The sequence below is a fragment of the Rhagoletis pomonella genome, unplaced genomic scaffold (assembly GCF_013731165.1).
Source record: "Rhagoletis pomonella isolate Grant_MI unplaced genomic scaffold, Rhpom_1.0 Rhpom_scaffold_00002, whole genome shotgun sequence".
Lineage (NCBI taxonomy): Eukaryota > Metazoa > Arthropoda > Insecta > Diptera > Tephritidae > Rhagoletis > Rhagoletis pomonella.
Window position 1 is genome coordinate 66,346,607 of NW_023458556.1, and position 24,552 is coordinate 66,371,158.

The following is a 24,552-nucleotide window of genomic DNA, read 5'->3' on the forward strand; positions in this document are numbered from 1 at the left end:
AAATAAGCATTTGCCGCATGAGGCCACCTGACAACATTCTCTCAATTTCGGTGTTTAAAAACATTTAAATCTTTAAAAAACTTGCTGAATAATTTCCTAAAACGTAATCATAAATAATAGGAGTGTTCTCGTACGCCCAACTATCTAAAGTTTTAGAAAACTTTTACTGGTTTTGCGTTCTCGTACCCAAAAAACTTGCAAAGTAGGGGAAATTGAGAGAGCAAAATGTGAAAGAGTGCTGCAAATTTCTGCTGGAAAATCTTTTCCCAGCTAAAACTTGCAAGTAAGAAAATCAGCTGATCACAAACACATGTTTGTAAATAAACAAAAGAAAATATGGCCTTTTTGAGTTATTTATTGCAAATTTTATTATTAATGCTAGTATACAACTAAAAAGTGCGTAAATTTAATAAGCAAACGTTTGTTGAGTATATTTTTCGTTAATTTGCTATTAATCTCCAGTTAGTGTGTGCTGACTATGGTTGCCGTATGACATTTTTCGTTTGTACCATAATTTTCCTTTAAATATACCAAAATAGATTTAAATGAAGCATGCTGAAATGTTTTTTTTGCTGAAGCTTTCGGTTTTGGTAGGTTGATTGTTGAAATGAAAATTTTATAATTTTAAACCTACTCTATTACATTTTTTTGGATCAATGATGGGTGTTTGGAGGAGATACTCTTGTTTTTAATGCGTCACCATGTGATATCACAAATAATTATGAGAAAAATAACTTATTCATTCCGATATAATTAATTCGTATTTTAAAAAGCTTTTTCTTATCAAAAACTATTCAATTGTATAAAATGCCAAATCGGGGGAAAATGCACCAAGCAGAAAATAAATTGCCAAATTAATCATCAGTGGCAACTATGCAAGTGATCAGCTGTTTCGAAGGTTGCAAGTTTTTGCAAATTTTGCGTTCTCGTACTTCTGTTGATATTTCGTCTATTTGAGAGCGAATGCTGCTAAATTCTCAGAACTTTTGCTGCTGGAGAATTTTGTCCTCTCAATACGAGTACACACCTAATCCAATAGGGAACAGATTTTTATTTTAATGTAATATCAAAATTTCATCGATGTTACCACCAGCACGCTCACTTTCAAATGAAAATATGGCTGTCAATCTATCGAATTGCCTGCAATAGATGTCAAGCAATAAGCGCTGACATAAGGAGTATTCGCTATGCAAAAAATTTGTACAAGTTGGTACCAATTGTTCCCAAATCGTGTTTGTTTAGCCAAAAACCCAGTAAAACTTGCAAGGGAGAGCACAATTTTGACATTTCATTTGGAGGGGAAGTTGCAAATTCGTGCTGGGAAAATTTTTGCCAGTAAGAAGTTGCAAGCAGGATTGTGGCACACGGTTGAATTTTTGTCAACATTAATTTGAATAAACAGGTTCGTTAAATTTAAAAATGAACAATCTTGTTGCGATTTACTAATGAAAGAAGTTTGAACTAATTGATTATTCAATTAATTTAATTAATTCCAAACATTTGTAAGTTACCCGGCTGAAAAAGTTGTATTCGTAATCGGAACGCAGTCGACACCGCTGTCGATATAGGAAATCCGACAGTGATTTCTACAAAGAAATTGAAGCGTATGTTGAAGAAAGTCAGAATAAGAAGAAATATACGTATAGGTCCACGTATTATCTCCACCTGATATAATTAAAAAAATTTATTATGCTCGAAATGCAACCGTGAACGCCAGCTGGCAGTGAATCTTGCAAATGTTTGCTAATTCCGGTTCGCGCAAAACTTGTTAAGTTTCTCTCTTTGGGAGAGTAAGGTACTTTATTCTCTGAATTTTGTTACTGGCTAATTCTTACTGGCAGTTGCATAGCGAACAGTCCTATATATTGCAGCACATTGGAAATATATTTTTTGACATGGTTAGAAATTAGCTAGCAGAAGAAGAAGAAGAAGGATAAATGTCAAAAGCCGCCATTTGTTGGATTGGTTTAGCACAAACAAAAGTAAAATGAGTGGAAATCAAAATATTAATGATGTACTGGACTGTGAAAGTGCTTGTGTGTAAAGCAAAGAGTTTACAACTGATTTATAAATAGTAAAATGTTTACAGCAGAATGTCAAAAACAGTGCAACAACTGTCCACTTGCAAGCTTTTGCTAGTTTTGTGTTCAATAACTTTTCCTGCTAGTTTTCTCTTCTTCTCAATTTTACGCTCTATTTTGCTTTTACGCTCTCGCTGCAATGTTTTACTGGAGAAGTTACTATACAAACCTAATAACAAGGTGTTGTCAGTAGCGACGTGTTTGTTGTAATTTTGACAAGATCGACATGCTTATTTTCAGTGCTGCCGATCTTAATTTTTATACCACTATTCGTTGGGAAATAGTATCTAAAATACTCCATTTTAGTATTTCGTTTTATAGCGATTTTTAAAGAACTTGGTGTTTTCAGAACGATATTAATATTTAAAATTGCTGGGTTTGTATAATTTTTGTCGTCAAAATATAAAATATAAAAGATATCGTGGTTATCAATGGAAAAATACGTACACAAAAATCGTATGGAAAGGCGATTTTTTTATATTAAATATCTTTTGCTGCATTGTCATAATATCGAGCCAAATGGACTACTGATACACTAGAATAGAGCGGCAGCATGGTTAGATTATGATTTCGCTTATATTATCGATATTTATGTGTTTTAATCTATTTAAAAAATCATATACAGTCTTATAGGAAATTGCTTTATTTTACGGCCTTTACTTTTTCATAACTTACAATATATATCCAAGCTGTGTGGAGCTAACGATAAAAACATATATTCAGGCTTTTAAGCCTGTAACTATACATTTTCCTACATTTAATTCGAAATAGTATGCACAAACGGATTAAAAGTAATAAATAATTAGTACCTTTTCCGAAAAAGTGAGGGAGGTTAAGTTACTGACAACACCTTGTTTTATTACACCATGTAGCAAACATTTGCAAGCTTCACTGCCAGCTGGCGTCCACGGTTGCATTTCGAGCAGGCTACGAAAATAAACTACAAAACAATTCCCATTTGCTCATCGATCATCATATCATTTGTGGTTTTGTACATAGTCAGAAACAAATTGTAAGATTCACTGTCATTTTTCCCAACTAGAAACGTTTGCTTTTCGTTTGTGACAATTGTGCCATAGGGTGATATCACAAACGTTTCAATTACGTGAAAAATATTTTTTCTGTAAATTTTCATATCCAATTCAATTAAAAAACATTTTTATTTTTTTTATTCATTGCAGCTATTCGTTTTGTGTTTAATTATTGGATATGTGTACATACATACATATTTTTCTCTGCACGATTCATTTCGTTTGTTATTTCGTCTGTAACTACTAAACTACTGTAGTGTACTATCGCCAAAGTGAACTCAGCCGTTTTGTTTTCGTATTGTACCGAACTGTTGAAATAATAAACGAAACGAAATAGTAACGTACAATATAGTTTATTTTCGTACCCTGATTTCGAGCATAATATTTTTTTTTAATTATTTAAGGTGGAAACCAAAACAGGACCTATACGTATATTTCTTCTTGTTCTGACTTTCTTCAACATACTCTTCAATTTGTCCCCTTTCAGACACGTAAAGTCTTGAAAGCAATTTTTTTCGCATTCTCTTTTGTGTTTTTTATTTGCTTCCACACGCATCAACTTTAATTGAATTCAAGTCCTTGGTTCTTTAAATGGGAAGAAAAGATCAAAAGAGACAAGAAAACTTGAAACGAATTGACGGTACGGAGGTATCTGTACTCTTCCCCTCTCTTCTCACCTCCTTCGCCTACGAACGAGCAGACTTGAAAGCAAGACATGACGTGTCTGAAAGGGGACTTTCTTTGTGGAAGTCACTGTCGGATTTCCTATATCGACAGTGGTGTCGATTGCGTTCCGATTACGAATACAGATCTTTCAGTACCTTTCAAATGTTTGGAATTAATTAAATTAATTGAATAAACGAATATTTACCTACTTCTTTCATTAGTAAATCGCAACAAGATTGTTCATTTTTAAATTTAACGAACTTGTTGATTCAAATTAATGTAGATAAAAATGCAGCCGTGCGCCACAATCCTGCTTGCAAATTCTTACTGGCAAAAATTTTCCCAGCACGAATTTGCAACTTCCCCTCCAAATGAAATGTCAAAATTGTGCTCTCTCCTTGCAAGTTTTACTGGATTTTGGGTAAACGAACACGATTTGGTAACAATTGGTACCAACTTGTACAAATATTGTGCATAGCGAACACTCCTATTTTATCCATTTTTACCCGGAGTAAAACTCCGGCTATTTCGGGCAGGAAGAAGAAGACACTTACAATCCAATTTTCGCTCTCTATTACCCATTTTGTTGAGTACGGAAATGATTTCTGGGCTGTTTTGGGCATCCGCGGGACCCCGCGATGCGTACGGGAAAGAACCTAATATTGCTTTGAAATGGGGGTGCTACTTATTGGTATAAGCGATACTGTTGTTGTTGTAGCGGCTACTAAGCCCCGCTTGGGTGGGTTCATCCATCAACGTTGTCGTCCAGCAACTTCGTTTCTTGGACCGCAGCTGTTAATATTCCATGCCTTCCCATGAAGACAGTTATCTTCTCGATCTTGCTCTGGAGTCCATTACAGTTAAATTGTAGCACCTTTGTGTGCCTTGGAAGACCAATTGTTATGTGTGGAGTTAAGGAATTGTGTTGCCTGCCGGATCCCTGCTGTATGTGCTGCAAAAGGGGATGCTGCCTTGTGGTGGTGGTTGGCGGCGTCGCGGGGGAGGTATGCGACTGGGCGACAGCAGGGGCCCACATAGTCACTAGTCCAATCGCGCGTGTTGAGAAGTCCTAAGCATGCCCTAAAGTAGCACCAGCCAAGGCAGGAGTTGCACTTGACTGATGTCACGTTACGGTATATTCTGGACTGACAAACCGAGCAGATTGTCGGAGGCACTAGGAGTTGCCAGCGGCGGTGTGTTGGTGCTATTGTGTTTGTTTGTGTGTCGTACGTTCAAGTTAACATTCTAAAAACGTAAAAAAAACCAAAATCACCACAAGTCTCAAGATCAAGTCTAAATAGCAGCAGAATAGCTGACCTTCACTGTGGTTGGGTTGGCATATGGAAAAAGTGGAAAAAGCAACAACGATTTATAAGCCAAACTTAGCGCAGTGTGTAGACCACTGGCTTTGGAAGCTGGGGTCGTTGGATCGAATCCCAGTGAAGAAGTCTTATGAGCAGATGTGGTGATCTCCTAGATAGCAGCTATAACTTCCATTTATAAATTGTTGTTATTTTTCCATAATAATTTTCCGTTAAAAGCGTCCTCAAGTTCAATAAAAATGGTACATATGTACATAATTTCCTTTTCCCATATATATTTTTATACCCGAGCGCACTTGTGCACAAGGGTATATTAATTTTGTTCACATAACGGTTGCTTGTAACAGCCAAAACGAATCGAGATAGATATAGACAAATGTATACATAAATGATCAGAATGAAAAGAGAAATCGATTAAGCCATGTCTGTCTGTCCGTCCGTGTACTCGATAACTCGAGCAAAAATTGAGATATCTCAACAAAATTTGGTATGTAGGTTTCCATTTATCCAAGGTAGGTTGGTATTGAAAATGGGCGGAATCGGACTGTAGCCACGCCCACTTCCCACATAACGGTAATTTTCAGAAAACCGAAAACTGCGATATTTTAGTAACTACTGGAGATTATTCACTCAAAATTGATATTTACAATAAGTTCTAGACGAAAAATAAGATTATAAATTTTCGGAAAATGGGCGTAGCCACGCCCACTTATGGTTACATGTGTATATCTTGGTAACCGCTGTACCAATTTCTTCCAACCTTGGCACAGTTGTTGGCCTTCGCACAGCATACCAAATGGCCGAAAATTTGTAAAATCGGACTATAACCACGCCCACATCCCATATAACGGTAATTTATAGAAATACAAAATCTTCGATAAATCAGTTAATATTAAAGCTAATTTATTCAAAATTGATGCTTGCAACAATTCTTAACCAAGAAATACGTTTGTGATAAAATTTTGGAAAATGGGCGTGGCACCGCCCACTTATGATCACATACATGTATCTCGGTAACCGTTCTACCATTGTATCAAACTCTGTATGGTTATTGTGCTTGCCACATAAAAGCGAAACGTTGAAAATTATTGAAAGCGGACTAAAATTGAGGCCGCTCTACATATAACGGTAAATTTCAGAACTGCTTGACTCTTCAAAATTTCAAAATCTAAGGACTCTAATTTACTCAAAAATGATACGCCCGGGCTTACCATGTAGCGGTAGCTTTCGGTAAGGTGAAAAACATATATTTAATATGTGCGCCGGGTATTTAATGTTCGGCTCCGCCCGAACTTAGACTTTCTTACTTGTTTTTTGTTGACCTGTGTAGTTATAACTACTTGGTGTTATTAGTAAAAATTGTATATGCATGTAGTGCAGCGGTGGCCGAAGCCTATGCACGCGTGTATAAGCTTTTTCGAGCTTTCTCACCGACAGCCTCACACGGACAGTGTGCTTTTTTGCCAGCAGTGTTGCCGAATTGATGATTTCGTCGTCGTCATTTTGAGGTTTTTTAGCTCAACGACGTTTTGACGATTTGTCCCCCCGAAATTACGATTTTTTTATTTTAGTATGTATGTATGTATGAACAAAAATTGTTAAAGGAAAACGTAATCCAAAATACAGCCATGCATTTATCTAGTCTTGTTCTACAACCGTGCTTTTAGTTATATTTAATTTGTTCTAGAATTGTAACCAAAACGAAAATTTTCACTGCTGACACTCATTTGAAAGAGAAAGCAAAATAGGGGAGAAAATTTTTCAATAAAGATAATCTATCAGTTAACAAATGCTCCCGTTATACTTTGAAACTAGATGAAAATCTTTTAAGAAACCTCAAACAAGTGGAATTAAAAGCAGTTTTTATTCATAAGGCCCAATGTGATACAAAAAAGTCGATTTCATTTTTAAGTACAGGTCACAATAGAAAAGATAAACAACTAATTCCTTTTAAGTGTGAAATTAAATACGAATACCTTTAAGATAATTTATGGATTGTTTGAGTGCGTTCGCTTTTAAATAGTTTTTTTTTAAATTTTTTAAAATGACATTTTTTAAAAAGATAAAATATGTGTTGTTTTCAATACGCATTATTTTTATTAATATTCAAAAAATTATTAAATTATTTCATATTTTTACTTTAAAAACATATGAAATATGTTTAAGCTCATTTTTTAAACAAGTTTAAGGTTTTAGAAAGACAGAATTTGTACTTTTTTTCAAAGTAAATAGGCGAACTTTAGTATTAAAGGAATAAAAAATAAGGTTAGTATTGTAGGGTTAAACAAAGCAAACTGCGCGACCATTCTTTGCACGCACATTAAGGGTGGGTAACTCTGTAAATTTTGGTGTGCTGACTCAGTAACTCCAACTCACTTTAATGAGTCAGCACAGTGAGCTGGCACAAGTGTGCTATCGCACAATTGCTATGTACATCGAAATTTTTGATGATGTTAGTAATCGAAATCGATTTAGAAAAGATTATCTTTAGCTTCTGTTCGTAGCTGGCCGGCAAAATTTTAGAAAGCTGATTTAAACTGGTGAGTTCATTTGCAAAATAATTCCCCTTGGATGTATTAACTTCTAGCCCAGTTATGCATACTTAGCTTTGCTTGAGAGTTGTCATATAAGAATCTGTTAAATGGGCTATGCATGTAAGCGGTTACCCAACGCATAGCACTTTACATGTAGAATTCTGTTTGGTTTTGATTTTTACGTAAAAATGGTATAACAGTGCAAGTATGCATAACTGGGCTATTCGCCTTGCTTCTTGTTAAATTTGGTAGTCGTATATTCAATTGATGGCTAGTCTAGTGATGCCATCTATTATGGTACTTTTTGGAAGATCGTATTGTGTGAATGTGTCAGCTCATCAATTGAGTTACCACATCGACACAGTTCTAAACAATGTAAGCCGCACCGAGCTATGCAAGTGTCAGCACATAAACTGAGTTACTGAGTTAAAAATTTTTTCAGAGGTGAGTCTGAGCGTGCGGCACAGTTCCAAGAGTCAGCACAGTAACTCAGCACAGTGCTGAGTTACCCACCTCTAACGCACATACATATGTATATATAAATGTATGTACATTTTGTTTTACTTAAGTACATATTAACGGAACAATGCTTGAAACTTTACTAACCTTCTACTTAGCAAAAACAAACCTTTGTGTTACGTTTGCAGATTTTTTTGGGTGTATCGATGAGCTTCTGTGCTTTCAACACATGCTTAAAATGTGATTGTGTAAGTGTGGCCGACACTGATGTAGTGAAATCTATCTACATAATCGGCCCTATCATGGTTGTTGACGTCGATGTAATTTTTGAATAAAAAAATAGCCCTCGTAAAAGCTCAGTTTGTCTAGACTTAACTTAATTTAACTTACCGTAAGAAATCATCAACGATTACTCAACACGTCAACAGCCAGAAGCGAAAAAATGTTGTTTTTGTATTTCTTTTTCGGCTCTTTGATAGTTTGCCAGAATAAAAAAAGCATGCAAGAAAACGTGTTTGCGTACATTTATTTTTGAGAAATAAAAAAACCAAAATCTGGCAAGCCTGATTCTCTCACCGCTCTCAATTTCCGTGAGGCCGTAAAGGCCCGTTTACATACGACTTTGGAGTTGCGTTGGCCTTGGCGTCGCTTCGACAGCTGACTATGAATACATGCATTTATATGAAAGTCTCCACATAGCCAATGTTGGGCAACGCCAACGCCAACACAACGCAGAAAGATGGGCAACTCGCAACTTTTCGCGCGCGTCGTTCGTCAGTTGTTCCAAATAATCAAAATTATGTGATTTAATTTTCTTTTTTAATCAAATGCGGACAAGAAATATAATAGTTTTTAATGCAATTATTGATATAAAATTTTGATTTATCCGCCGCTAGTTAGTTAATTTAGAGACCAAAGTATACTCTGCTAAGCGTTCATTGAAGCAAGCACGGGTGTTACTCGCGCTGCTGTCAAAGCGACGCCAGCGCCAAAGCAACGCTAAAAGTTGTATGTGGACGGCCCTAACTTAAGACCAGGGTTGCCACTTTGGTAAATTGTTACCAAAATTGGTAGAAAAAATATGAGTTGGTATAAAGGTAAATTTTTTTGTCATTTTGGTAGATTTTAGTTGAATTATTTTGTTTGAAAAACAAATAAAACTTCGTTTCCGTTTTATTTTTGGTGGTTATCTTTTTATTACAAACATCTTTCCAAAAGTGCATTCTACTTTATTGCATTAATTTTCGAACGTTTTAATGCATATTTTTTATATACATACTAGGGCATTCAATGCCGAAGCATTTTAACACCCCCGGGATTTCGGGATTCTAAAATTCTAATCGCGGGACCCCGAAATTTTTGGGGATTTCAACTTCATCAAAACTTTTTGCATTTTACAGTAGGTTCGCCTTTTTCAAAGCACACATATTGATTGTCACTACATTTGGTCTTAGGGGGGCATAATTACGGTGCCCATCCGTCCTTTATTTTAAAGGACAGTCCTTTATTTTATCCCCCTGTCCTTTATAATTTTTTTCAAAATAAAGGACGCCTTTTGTCCTTTATTTCTTAAACTGTCCTTTAAATCAGCTCTGCATTTTTCAGAGGTAAATTTTTAAACACAGAATATGAAAAATAAAAATGTCCCTTATAAAATGTAAAGAAAACCTTCGCCAGTTTGTTTCGCGCCCAACTTAAGGATTTATATTTAATCAGTAATCTTTGTACAATCTATTAAGCGCAGGGAAAGTTGTGTCCAGGATCGTGTAGCACGCTGAGTTTCCAGTTCCACTGAAAGTGAACAATAAACCCCTTGTTCCACAGTGGTTCCTGGAGCCCTCATTTGTCACCTAATTTGATTAACTTTTTTTATGAAAGCTTACAATATTTGCAAGAGATCAGTTGGGCCTAATTTGTGAATTTTTATTTGATTATAATAAATTTTTTGGTGCAAATGCAAGTGGCAATTTTGAAGAAAATGTATTCTCCTATTTCAGTTAATAAATGTTACATAACAAAAACTAGTTGAAAACAATTGTATGGTTCTTTTAAAACGAAAAAATTACACAAAAAAAGAATGTTTGAAATGTTATAAAAAAATGTTCACCAAAATAAATATATATATTTTATTTAGCTTGATTTTTAAGTGCTTGGTTAAAGCGCAAACAATATTCTTATAAAAATTAAATACCAAAAATTTTGCTTGGAAAGGTGAATATAAAAAAATTCCAAGCGGTTTTTTGAGCCACTGTATTTATCTATAATAACTCCAGTTGAAGTTTTTTCAAATGATGAAGTTTCGTTGTTGACTTTAGTTTCATCACTTTCGCTTTTGGTTGAGACGATGCCATTAATATGACTCAAATGCTATATAATAGTGAACACAATTTGAATTCTTAGTGAAATAACGGAAAAAATAACAAAACTATAGTTTTTATTAAATATCTAAAAAAACAAGTTTATTGGCAGATATTTTCCAGATTTGGTAGATTTTTTTCAAGTTGATGGTATATATTTTTTTCGTCAGTGGCACCATGCTTAAGACTCTAAAATCAACAGATTCTTAAAGCTGGGTTATGCAAGACTTACCTAGAAACTTAGACGCGATTACTCAGCGTGTCAACTATTACCTTTTCTTTTGTTTTCATTCTCATTGTATTTGTACACGTAAAATTGTAAACGTTTAATTAGTTTTTACACCAAAATTTGTACCAAATCGCCATTAAAATAACTGTATTCACGCGAATCAATTTGTGATTCTTTTTATTTTATTACAGCGCTTTTATCAACTTGCAATGTTGTGTTTCCATACACCATTTATAGTTATAAAACCTTTGCTATGCAAAGATCCGATAAAAAGTCTAGACATCAACCTCGTCGCTTGGTATCTAGTTATATATTGCGCCTAAAAATATGCACTACAGACGCTACATTGGAAATGGACGACACGCCATTTCTTTAAATTAACATATGTATATCGTCGTTTAAAGTGCAAAACCGCGTATCAGCAAAATGCAAAACCGCGTATGTGAAGTTGTAGAAATTATTTTCTAGAGCGTAAAAACTCATATTTCAAAATGGTTATCTTTTTTTATAAAGCAATCGCATTTCTGGCTAGTATATTTCAGGACGAATGGATAAGGATTGAGCCAAAAGCTCGTGTGAGCAAATCCAATTTTAGGCAGCCAATGTCAGTTACGCGGTTTTGCAGAATGACGATACGCGGTTTTGTACTTTAAACCACGATATATGTATGTATGTATGTATGTATGTATGTACGTATATACTAAACGTGGGCCCAAAACATTTGCTTGCATATTCTTCTGTGTGGCAAATATTATTTTCAAATTTTTAGTCCATTTATAAAAGCGTGGTATATTAAAAAGCTTTTTAATTTAATTTTTGTCTTTATTTGAAAGGTTGTTTTTCGATTGCCAGAGGAACTACATTTATACAAAAAATTATATTTGTGTGACATATTTGTAGGGATTTTATTAAAAAATGAAATGGCAGCATGATTCTCTCACGGCTCTCGTTGCTCTTAGGAATTTAACTTTGAAATCAAAAATTGATAGCTCTTCAAGTTTCTAAGTGAAGTTGGTTTTTTGGGTAACTACATACAAGCACTGCTCATTTGCCAGATATACAATTTTCAAGCCAAGCCAAGTCTAAGTCTGGGATAACTGATCTTTTAAGTTAAGCTTTAACTAATCGCCAACACAGTTTCTCATATAATAGGTTGGCCAAAACATTAAGTTAAGTTAAGTTACGGAAGTTAAGTAAAGTTACGGAAATTAAGTCTAGATTAACGAGCTTTAAGTCTAACTGCAGCTACGCTGACCTCAGTATTTTCGCGGAAAGGTGTTCCTTTAAAAAATTCTGTGGTCAGCGTAGTTGGACTTACGAGGGCTATTCTTTGGTGAAGAAATGACATCGACCTCGACGTAGTAACATTTTCAATATCTAAATTCTATCGATTAGGTTTATGGTGTCAAGTTAGCACTACATACCATACTTTATAAAAAGTTACAGCTAAATATTTTACATTTCACTACTCTGGGGTACCAGTCGACAGGTTGCATATATTGTCGATGAAACAACGGCTATCTGCTCTATGATTAATTTTCCGCTTCCGTGGTATTGTAAACGTGGAGCCAAAGATAATACATACATTTTAATTTAAGCAGCACTTCTTTTCGATTTGCATATACATACATAAATGCATTATTTCGCTCTGCTCGCTTTTGAATTGTACACATATTTTATAGTACATGTTTCACTTCTAAGAATCTTCCTCTTCAGTAATTATATGCTTCTTGTTAATATTGATTTAACGACAATCGGTTAGTTTTGTCGAGTGTCGAATATGGCAATTGGGTGAGGTGGGTGGCGCGGTTCGACGCAACAAAGAGCCAGTAGCTATGTATTAGGCATCATCTACAAAGGAGTTTTCAGTAAGTGGGCGGATGATCCAATGTGCAATATGAATGGGCGGCATGGGCAAGGTGAATGAACATCAAATGGACCACCGCCTTGTTGCAAACTACATACAAACGAACTTATATATATATATATGTAGATATATCTGCCGCCTTCCATCAACAATTAACTAGAAGCGACTTCAATTTATATACATATGTACATGATTCATATATGCATGTATGTTTGGATTGTTGTAGTGGTGACATGTAGTTTTCATACCTGCTTAATTAGATATGTATACGTAGGTATGCAATTGTAAATATATAAAGCAAAGGTGGTGTCTGATTTTCATACATATGAATGAATGTATGTATACCATTTAAGTATGTAAATAAGTACTTATAATTAAATTGGTATTGTATATTTTTGCATTCATATATCTATGTATATATGTACATAATTATATGCATGTGCAGAAATGCATTTACGCCTACACATTCATACATAAATAAGTACAAGTGTGTATTCATGCAACAATATTCTCTAATTTCTTTCGCTTTTTGTGAGAGTAGCTTTCTTCTCCGTTCTTTATCATTATACGGCTACTTTCAACTTTCTTATGCCTGCTGCCAGGATAATTATAATTTGCATTGTTGTTGCAAACCAAGTGCATTTAAGCGTCACATAATCTTGCGATAAATAAGATATACATATGTACGTACCTTTAGGTGTATACTTACGTAGTGCATATGTATGTGCAAGTGCAACATATTCAAATGAGCATAAATACATACATATTTGTATATACTTTGTTCAGATTAACATAGCGTTTATGCTTAAATCTACATATGCATACATGTAAATGCACATACGTACACCAGGGTGGCCCAAAAATGCATGTGAAAAAGTAAAATCGGCATGTTTTTGCTCTCACCCTCAAGGATTGTTCTATACCGAATAAAATAAACCCCTATTTTAATAGAAATATTTAGAAGTCGCTCAAAATTTTCCATGTATTTTATATGGTTGAAAAACCCACTTTTCTTAGAAATGGTATAGAATTCGTGAAAATCAATATTTTTCGATCGGAAAAATCTGTTTCTCTTTAGGTGGTTCCCAATAATAATAACCAATTATTTATTTTCACATTTTTTCATAGTAACTATATTTTAAAGGTCCGACAAAACTCAAAAAAAAAACCGGAAAATCCAATGGGGGAGGGGGGGGGGGGGGGTTTGAGGGATAAATAAAATATCTTTAGTATAAAAAATTGTTAAATAAACAATTGGGTATTGTTCTTGGAAGTTTCCAGAGATTTCCGATCGAAAAATATTGATTTTCAATAGCTCTATACTACTTCTACGAAAATTTGTTTTTTTCCACATAAAATAAAATTGACGGCCGCTGTGGTGTAGTGGTAAGCAGTTCGCGTTTTCATTCATCAGCACCTGGGTTCAAGCCCTGGTCAAAGCAACATCGCAAAAAAATAGAAAAAGGTTTTTTCTTAACAGCGGTCGTCCCTCGGCTGGCAATGGCAAACCTCCGAGTGTATTTCTGCCATGAAAAACACCTTCTCATAAAAATACAATCGCCGTTCGGAGTCGGCGTAAAACTGTAGGTCCCTCCGCTTTGTGTGACAACATCAAGGCGCACGCCACAAGTCGGAGGAGAGGAGAGGCCTGGGCAAACACTAACATATGTGTAAGCGCCAATCTATTATTATTATTAATACATAGAACAAGTAATTTTTACCAAAAAAAAAACCGACTTCGACTCTCATATAAAAAAAATATATATATATATTTATCTCATGATCCGCTGATCGGATCTTAACCAGATTAGTATGGGACCACCTCTGAGACACTACCTTTCCGATGCAAGAATTATCGAAATCGGTTGACGTGGTCCAAAGTTATGCGGTAACATACATAAAAAAAAAAAAAAATATTCCGACGAACTGATAACCTCCTCCTTTTTTGGAAGTCGGTTAAAAAGAAAAAGGCTAACGTGAAACAAAATGATTTTCCGCTTCTTCCCCGAAATCCACTCCAACCAACAACCGCAAATTTATATTAATTTCCTCAGCTGATAGCAACATCTACCTCTCAGAACTAAGTCCGTTCGCCATAAAAAATGCATCGAGGTCATATCGACTAACTAGATCCCATGATTTGTTGTTTGTTGTGTCAAAAAAACTTCGAGATATGTAAATGCCCTTAGGACTTCAAATCAGGCAATTGTTCAAATATAGCACGTGCAAACAAAAGTTCAATTCGGTAGAGAAATCCGTATATGTATATGTATAAACACCTGATAGAAAAACTGACTTGGCGTTTGGGTTTTAGTTTGTAACTCAAAATACACTTACTCCCAACACAACTTCTTTTCCTCGAACCTAGGAGCCGTAAGCGACGAACGTCGAAAGAGGTTCGATCAAAATATATCCAAAATGGAAAAACGATACCTGGCAAATAGACTATTCATATGTTGGGAGATATTTATTGGACGCTGCAAGAGACCAGCCTCAAGTCAAATACTGTTCGTTTAAAAAAATATTTTCAAGTTAAATTGTACTGTGGACTGAGTGGGTTGGGTGCCAACATCCTATACGACGAAAACTCGATCAGACATACATAGTGTCTTCTCACTTCACAGTTCTGCTGTAAAAACTTGGTGGCAACATCGCTGCTTCAAGGACAAAAAGGGGTGGAAATACTTCATTAGCTAATTCGCTCTGCGAAAATGGCCAAATGGGTGGACCAAACCACAGAGCTGGGTTCACTCAAGAGGCCTGATGGCTATTTACCGGAGACTGGGGTTGAAACTCTGTTCTAGAGACTCACTTTCCTGAAAATTAGGTGTTGGTTACGCCTTCCGCTCTCTCGACAGTAGAGCGTTTTGCCAGAACTATGGCGGGTGAAGATGCCATAACATATGCTATTGAGTCTTTTGACAGTTTCAAATCGCTCGGTCCGGATGGCATCCTATTGTACTTAAAGAAGGTGTTGAGCTTTTGTTCGCGACCTTGAAAAAGATTTTCACAGCGTCGCTTGCACTTGCCTACATACCACAATCCTGGAGACTGGTTGATGTCGTCTTTATACTGAAGGTTGGTAAGGTAGACTATACTAGCCCCAGAAGCTACAGGCCTATTCGCGTGACGTCTTTTATGCTAAAATGTGTGGATAGGTTGGAAGAGTTGCGCATTCGTAGGGAGGCGCTCTCATGACATCTCTTTGCATCAATATACCTATCAGGTGGGAAAATCCTGTGAGACGGCTTTGCGAAATCTGGTTGCCAGAATAAGCAATGCCAGAATTCGCTTTGTGCATATTTGTAGACATTGTAGATATGAGGCATGGGGTAGATTATGTACTGGTAAATTTGATTCGTTCAATGCTGGCGCAGCGGGCCAACAGGATTCAGGCAGAAGGAGATCAACGTCACGTGCAGAGTTAATACGGGCTGCCCTCAGGGGGGTGTGCTTTCCCCTTTGCTCTGGTGCCTGGTAATTGATTATTTTCTTGTTACTCATAGGATCCTTTTCTAGACTGCCTGTTAAAGATAACCGGTGCTTTGACTACCTGTCAAATTTGTCGCTCGCATGCTTATAACAGGCAATCGATAAAAAGTCGATAAAGCACGGCCCTTAATGACTTTGATATCTACGTATGCGGACGATGTGGCCTGTCTAGTTACGGGCCCATCTCATTCCCTCACACTTAAAGCAGTCACAATTCAGACTTCTCCCTTGCAAATTTCACGTGGAGCACAAGATCTCCAAATTATTGTCGGAATTTTGGTAATGTAAAAAGGTCTTTGGCAGAACGTGGGCTATTTCACCAAAGGCAGTCCTCTGCATTTATACCTCTATGATCAGACCGATAACGCTGGATCATAAATTTTAGTTTGGTTTTTGTTTTCCAGACGCCACTATCCAATTTCTATGTAGAATTGCTCGGTGATTCCGAAAATCGAGTTAATTTTTTTCTATGGATACGTTTTCGAGATATTTACAATTTACCGTTATTCAGCTTAAAACAAAAAGTGGTTCCACTTAATCACGTATATCTTACGAACCAATTTAACAGTCTTAATATGAAATACGGTTAATGAAAGCTAATAAAATTATTCAGGTGTACGTGGCGTATGAGTAACTTTCTTTCCTGCTCATTTCTCATACAAAAAGTCTGCGTATTTTCATTTGACCACTATTATTTCTTTATTTATCCAAATTGATTTTTTTTTTTGTAACAGAAGAGGCTTTAGCATAGATGCAAAAATTTGGCACAGAACCTGTTATTTTTAAAATTTTTCTTCTGTTAAAGTTTGATTTTTTTAATGTTTTCTACAATAACAAAACGAAAATATAGAAAATGTATGAATACGGGATATTTCACAATGGTACTGTGAGTACTAGCACAATCTCAATAATACACAAGACTACTTTTTTATTTATATAACGTTCATTTTAATGGTAAACATTATTATTAATTTCAGATAGATATTTTATGAGGTCCTCGATCGATTTGATTTTTACCTACCCTTAATTTCGAAAATATTGAATTATTAAAAGTATTTAAAACAATGTTAAATATGTTTTAAACATGTAAATTAAAAATTTACGAAAAACTGGTATAAGACGTGTTTTTTTTTTTCTTTTTTAAATAAAACGCGATGTTTTTTTTCTTAAAAAAACATGTTTTTCCGACCCCGGGCAAGACGGAGATTGTGGTTACATTCCAAAACGTCAAAATACAAAGCATCACTCTCTTTTATCTCTAAACACACTAGAAGAAAAAGTATAACTTGCGCAGCCTAGTAGAAAACTAGCATCTAACCCTGGTTCCGCACATTTGAAATTAATGTCTATTGAGGTTTAGAAATAAAAGAGACTGATGCTTTGTATTTTGACGTTTTGGACTGCTCCCTATGACTTCGATACCACAGGATAGTACACCATAAGCTTCACTTTTCTTCTGTGGGATATGCTTCGGTCTTCCAGAGTTGGCCCAGGCCAGGCATTCGTCGGTCCGCAACCATTTATAGCACTCTCACCTTCGGCCATCAGAAACTTGGTGAATACTTCGCTCAGCCATGACTAGGAGGCATCGAGGGGCTGCAGGTGGGTAAAACTCCTTGCCTTCAATCTCCGAAGGTCTATCTAGTTTTTTTGCTCTCACTGAGTTTTCCAAGTAGAGGTAGCCGCAATAGCGTAACACCTTACAACGAGGTGAATATCTATTCCGTCAGCTAAGCAGCGATCAACGCCCTTTGCTCCCTGATAGTTCGTTCGCAACGGTTAACTACGCAATGAAGCTCATTTGGGTTTCGGCTCATCGCGATATCGAAGAAAACTACATGGTTGATGAAGACAGGTAACCCCAGAGGAAGTGCTCCCGGCTAAAGAAAGACATCGTGTGGCCTACTCCCGCGCTAGTCGAAAACCTTGAATACCATCGATGACCCTTACTGCCCCAGCTGCATAGAGGACGATGAGGTGGAATCGTCTCTACACCTGCTGCTCTGGTGCCTGCCTTTGCGAGCTTAAGGTTCAATCACCTTGGGTCGCACTTTTTCCGCATTTCCGATGAGCTTTCTAGAATGTATATCAGTCGCTTGAGGAGCTTCGTGATGAGTGCGAAGCGTTTTTTTTATAAGAAGCTTTAGGTGTCATTGCTCTGTCCATCCTCATCCTTCCGGCCATCGTAATGTTGTTTAAAAACAAAATTTTTAAGCTAGTTTCTTGCCGATGTCTGTACATTATAGATATTAAAAAAAAAATAGAGAGTTGCCACCTGTTCCAAAATTGCAGTTTGAGTAAATTGATAAGAAAAAGTAAATACTGCAATATGGCCGCCAAAAGAAAGAGGTTAAAGAACACTTACAGTCGAAACTTTCTTTTTGAGGGTTGCCACCTGTTTGAAAATTTTAATTTAATTGGATTTATAAGATAAATTGAATATTGCAATATGGGTATCAAACTGAAGAGGTTTAGGAAAGTTTACTGCCGAAAATATTTTCAGGAGGGTTGCCAACTGTTTGAAATTTTTTATTGAATTAAGTTGATAAAATAAATGAAATCGATGCTTATAATAAAATTGTAACAGGCCGACGTGTGTGCATTATGGATATTTAAGTAAAAATAATATGGGGGGATGCTTATAAGAGCTACAGAAGCCAAATCAACAATTTTAGGAATTTGCGTGTCTGTCTGTCTGGTTGTATATTTGTACGCGCATCACTCGAAAACTAATGCATAGAATTGAATTCAGTTTTCACCGATGTATTGCTAGAGGTCTAATTTGCAATATAGGAAGAAAAAAATAGAGAGTTGCCACCGGTTTGAAAATTTCAGTTTAAGTATATTGATGCGATAAAGTAAATATTGCAATATGACTATCAGAAGAGAGAGGTTTACAAAGGCTTATAGCTGAAAGTATTTTTGTGGAAGGTAGCCACCTGCTTGACAACTTTTTTTTAAATTTGATTGATAACATAAATTAAATATTGCAATATTGGCATCAAACTAAAGAGGTTAGGAAATCACCGATGTACATATTACTAGAGGTCTAACTGAAAATATAAAATCCATTTTTTTTTCTCAGTTTATCATCGATCTTTATTCGTAGGTATTTGAATGTATTAACTTTTTCCAGAGCTTCGTTGTCTATATTCAGAGTTAGCACCGCACCGTTCCTAAAATTTCGCCTTGATATAACCACAAACCGAGTTTTTTTGACATTAAATTTAAGTGTGTTCAATCATAACCCATCGCACTTTTTTGGATATGCTATGTGGAAGGCTAAAAAAAATCAAAACTTTTTGTTGTTACTGCCAAAAAATGAAGTAATCTCAGAAGTCACGGTTCTACAATTTCATATAGTTTTTTGATGGCTAAATGAAGGATGGGGTTTAAGTATGCATAGAAAGACCGCACAATTGTGAATTGTGTAAGTGCACCTTTGTCGGATGCCCTCATGCACCCTAAATGTGATCTTGCATCTACCCTGAAACCAGTGCATAAATATTAACACTAATTGTAAAAGTGGCGAATTAACAAGGAAGGATCACGGTAGGTATATCAATTGCTTCATTTGAACGATCACACGACTCATTTAGCTAATGTACGGGAAAACTTTTCATCCTGTGGGGCAGCGAGGATTCTTAACCTCTCTATAACAGAAAACGCACATATGTGCTCATGAGTTTCCTTATAAGGACTTACGCATCGGACCAATGTTTTAGTTGCAAGATCATAGAAAAATGGTACGCGTGCTTGGCAGAGATCTCACAGGTGGAAATAAGACCATCGGTAAAGCTCATGACATCGAGAGGTATTCCATATGGTATCGCAGCGTTACTATTCTTGGCCTATGTGCGAGGAGTATACTGCGTTTAGTGGTTTCAACTTAAACTAAAATTTTTGTCTTTACAGACTGTTTTTGCTTAAAACGCTCTTTTGCTTTGGCCAACGCAAAAGTTCTTATTAGGCGCCGCGAAGCAAGTGGGAATTGGCTAGTATGTATATACGAATGAATGTATGTATGTATATTCTTAATCGTAATGCATTTCGACTCACTTAATTGATTTACATACATATGTATATATGTAAGCATATACTTTTGGGTCCAAAAACATGTTTATGTATTGTAAATGCATGTACATTAACTCCATTTGTAATGTGCATATCTGTGTTTGCCTTTAATCATTGTCAAATAACAAAGGGTTTGTGTTTAATCGGCTTGAGTGCTATCGCAGGCAATATGTACCAAGATTCAACTATTATATGTATGTACATTTGTATGTTTGCGTATTTGTAGTTAACTGATGTGTATGTATGCGTATATATCCAACTAAATACATACATAGATGTGTACATTATGTACATTTGCAGTTTATATACGAAATCAAATGGCATATCACTTAAATGAAAAATTAAAATATTCAATTAAACACTTTTGTTTGTCCTCCAAAAGGGATACTTGTGCATTGGTGACATTTACTATCCTTTTGGTCACTTATCACTTTCCTTTGGGTTTCCTTATGTTGCCAATCGCACGCTACTGTTTTTGTTTATCTTGGCTTCTGCCTTTGCGGGCGGCATGCATAATTACATTTTGTACTTCTATGCATGTACATACTATGTTGATATGTATGTATGTATATACCACGTATGTATATACTGATGCATATGTACATATATGTTAATTGCAAAATAATCGAACACACACTCGAACAGGCACTTAACCCTTAGCCACCTAACGCCGGTCACAGTGACTACCGTTTTTTATTTTTTAAATATTCCCGTTATTATGCAAGCTGCGCAGTTGTCCGTCTATGTACTTTTTCTTTTCTCTCGTCAGTTCGTTTTGTGCAATCAGGCAGTCAACACGTGTACCAATTCTAAAACTAGAGGTAAAATATTTTTGCTTGCGGTCATTGTGACCGACGTTAGGTGTTTATGGAATTTTCGCCGTGTACTGAAAATGGATCAAGTACCCAGTACATCGCTGGCCGACAACGTAGAAAAATTTGAAAAACGTAAAACCTGTTCACTATGTGATCCCAAAAAGAAACGCAAAACATTCCACATGTGTTTTGAATGCAAAAATCCAATTTGTATTGAATGTTCCCAAAAAATGTGTATACCATGCCGCCAAAAATTGTGATTGTTGGCAGGTTGCAATTTTATTTTAATTGCGATTTAATCGCGCCAAAAACAATTTATTATTGAAGTCCATGTTTTTAAGTTATAAAAAAAGAAAAAAATTTTAAGTTCAAATATTTTTTCCTAATTAGATCTCATTTTATAAAAGTATCTACGTTTTCTTACAAAATTCGTATAACAATGAATAAAAAATGTTATTGAAGTATGAAACTTCTTTTAAGTTAATTTTTTGTTAATATTAATTAAATAAAAGGTACAAAAGAGTTATGTGCGGTTTTTGCGTGTTTTATTATTATATTTATACTTTAAACACTAAAATTAAGTAAGGGGTCACCTTGATCGACGTTAGGTGGTAGAGTGTCTAAAAAAGACGGTAGGTGGCTAAGGGTTAAACTAAACCCTGTCTGTTTAGAAGTAGTTGGGTGGCATGAGCTTTAAGAGCGGGTCAAGTTTGGTGTTGTTGCATAGATTTACGCACCCACAGAAGTAAACATACCTACAACTAAGATATATGTATATTTCCATTGTCCGCTAGTATGCCTGGATGTATGTATGTACGTAGTATGTTAAGCAGTAAAGGTCATTGACATCCTCAGCAGCCACTTCTGTAGTTGGGTCTTTCCTTGCTGTTGCCTCATTATAACTACTGCTTTGGAGCTATGTACACATATATGCTACCGTTCCTGTTTCTGGCCTTGCTCTTGCTCCTAACTGACTGCTGCTACTACTTCCGCCGGTCGCCGGAGGTAAGAGTAATTTACGGCAGCAATTTAAAATCACTTTCCCAATTAAATAAAACGTTGAATTTTCAAATTTCATTTTAATGTCCTCCGTGAATCAATGTTTAGAAATTATTGATACATTCCACTTAAAAATTTAATATTTGTATGTTATGCATTTTTGGTGCTGTAAGAGGTCCTGACATAAACTGAGTTTTCCAGCTAAATAGATACAGTGACTCAAACAAATAGCCACGTGTTGATTTTTTTAATATTCGTAATGTTTTTCGAGCTACATTTTTTAACCAAAACCATATAAATCACAGCTGTAAACTTTATACAAAACTTAGTCTAATGTAGGGCAAGTTTCAAACGGCTGAAAAATCCCGTTGATTTTTGAGAATTTTTTTAGGTTTCCTGTTTTTTTATATAACAAGTGCAATTTATGTACAAAAACTGGCTTTGATTTTCTGAAATTTTGTTGCTAACGGTCTCCCACGTTTTTTTCCATTAAAAATTCTTGGTTATATGGAAAAAAAAGTGCAAAAATCCACCACCAAAAAAAAATTCTCAAAAATCAACGCGATTTTTTAGCCGTTTGAAACTTGCACTTCATTAAACTACGGGCTATAAAACTGCATAGTCAAAAATGTCCTTAAGAATCAGATCAAAAAGTTGAATTTTTCTAAATTATGTATAAAGTTTGAAGCTGTGAAAATAACCAAAACATTTAGCTGGAAAAACATTAATATTTAATATTAAACATCAACATGTGGTCATTTGTTTGACTCGCTGTATATTCATAATGCATACAAACACATTGAGTCATTCTAAAAGAAAATGTTGCAAAAATTAAATTTTAAACTGTATACTACACGTTAAGAACAATTATAATCATGAGGAAGGAATCTAAATTTCCACCTTGGTATTACCGATATAGTTGTATTTTAACTATTAAATCTACATCCCACGGCCCACCATTCAACACGTATACTAATGAAGTGTGATTCGAAGTATACGTTAAAGTGGATGGTGGAAAAATTCAGAGGACTGACAGCCTTCTATATAAACCGCGCAGCTGAAAGCAGTTTATCAACTTGCACGGCGGCAATATATGGGGATAAAATAAAAAGATTTTGCGCGACACTTATTAAGCTTATGTACCGGTCTGCTGTAGACCACCGACAAGACATATCAAAACAGGTCTCTCGATACCGCCACTAGGCATCTTCTAATAATGTTGGAGTAATACCTGCTTAATATGCCTGTCTTCAGATATTTCTTCCCGGGATATTTCAGTTTTAATAACTTGGACAGAGCATCACCGCCAAACCATATAAGTAGTATCACAGTCTACAATGGTCCAACGCAGATTCGGTTGGCGTAGTAGGATTAACTTCCACAGAGCCACTTAACACTACTACATGCTCTACGTAGTTTGTACCATTTTTCAGTGGAGGTAAGTGTTATTTGAGGCTCTGGACTCAGTCGCATTTATTACTCCATTGTGAATCTTGTGTATTGCCTAACAGTGATGTCTGACTTGGGTTCATCGACTATGTTTTACTCCCGTGACATTAAAATGATTATAATCATCACAACTGGACAAAAGAGGTGGTGGGGTTCGAAATCAGTTTTAACAAGACAGACTTGGAATGTTTGACATGAAGATATCAGATTACAGCTTGATGGCCAAGCTTAACTCATAAAAAAATTTCAAAAAATCTTCCTTCCTTTGAAAATATGTAATTCGTACGATTGCAGGGGCCTACATTCTGTACTCACGCAACACGGGTGGATGAAAGGAATTCGATTCAGTCACCATATGGACCTACCTTTTCTTGATGGACGGATCTAAAATGAGTTACGGAGTTGCTTGAGCTTCAACAGCCATGTAAGCTTTCGGACCTAATTTTCATCAACAACCATTAAGGCAGTAAACGAAATCCGCGAGTCGTTAATTACTGGGTGCGAAGACGTAAAGAAATTGAAGGGGATTAATTGGTTGATACGCTAACAAAATCTTGCGAAAACTTATCGTTTGGAATCACTTTAGGCTTCTACCCCTTCCTTTGAGAAACGTTAAAATCGTGTAGGAAAGCCAAGATCTTTTTGCTCTCTTACAATGCAAAAGCCATCAACTATAGGCCGGTGATTTTCATAGTCTCTGCCCGACGGTAAAAACGGTACCTGTGGGGAAAACTTTGCAATTCGTGTATATATCAATTCTGTAAAAATATTGAGGAATTCCTTAGCCACACTGCTCAAAAAATCTGAAAGTCCGGTACATACACACATATAAATTCAAGACCGTATTTAAGAAAATTCGCCTAACTTTGATAATTTTTATGCGATTGCAATAAATGGGGTATCAGTTTATTTGAAAATATATTTAATTTTAGATAGTACTATATATTTTGAATTTGTGGAAATTAGTGATGGTCAAAACTTGAAAAATTAAAAAAAAAATGTTTTTTTTATTTGCCCGATGAAAACTCCCAACAATCCAAGTCTGGCAATATATTATTACACATCATTTTAAAGGTATATAAATCCTCTTCTCACAACATGCTCGATCTTTAAAATTGAATGAAAACTAGTCATTCAAAAACTGATAAATCTACAAAACCGTACTTTCTGACCAAAA

General features: G+C 35.6%; 1 protein-coding gene across 1 annotated transcript in view; it reads left to right on the plus strand.

Moving 5' to 3' along the window:
* The window catches only part of LOC118733995 (zinc finger protein hangover), a 43,841-nt gene that overhangs the window by 10,067 nt on the left and 9,222 nt on the right, over positions 1 to 24,552 (plus strand). The gene's annotated exons all lie outside the window — the stretch shown is intronic.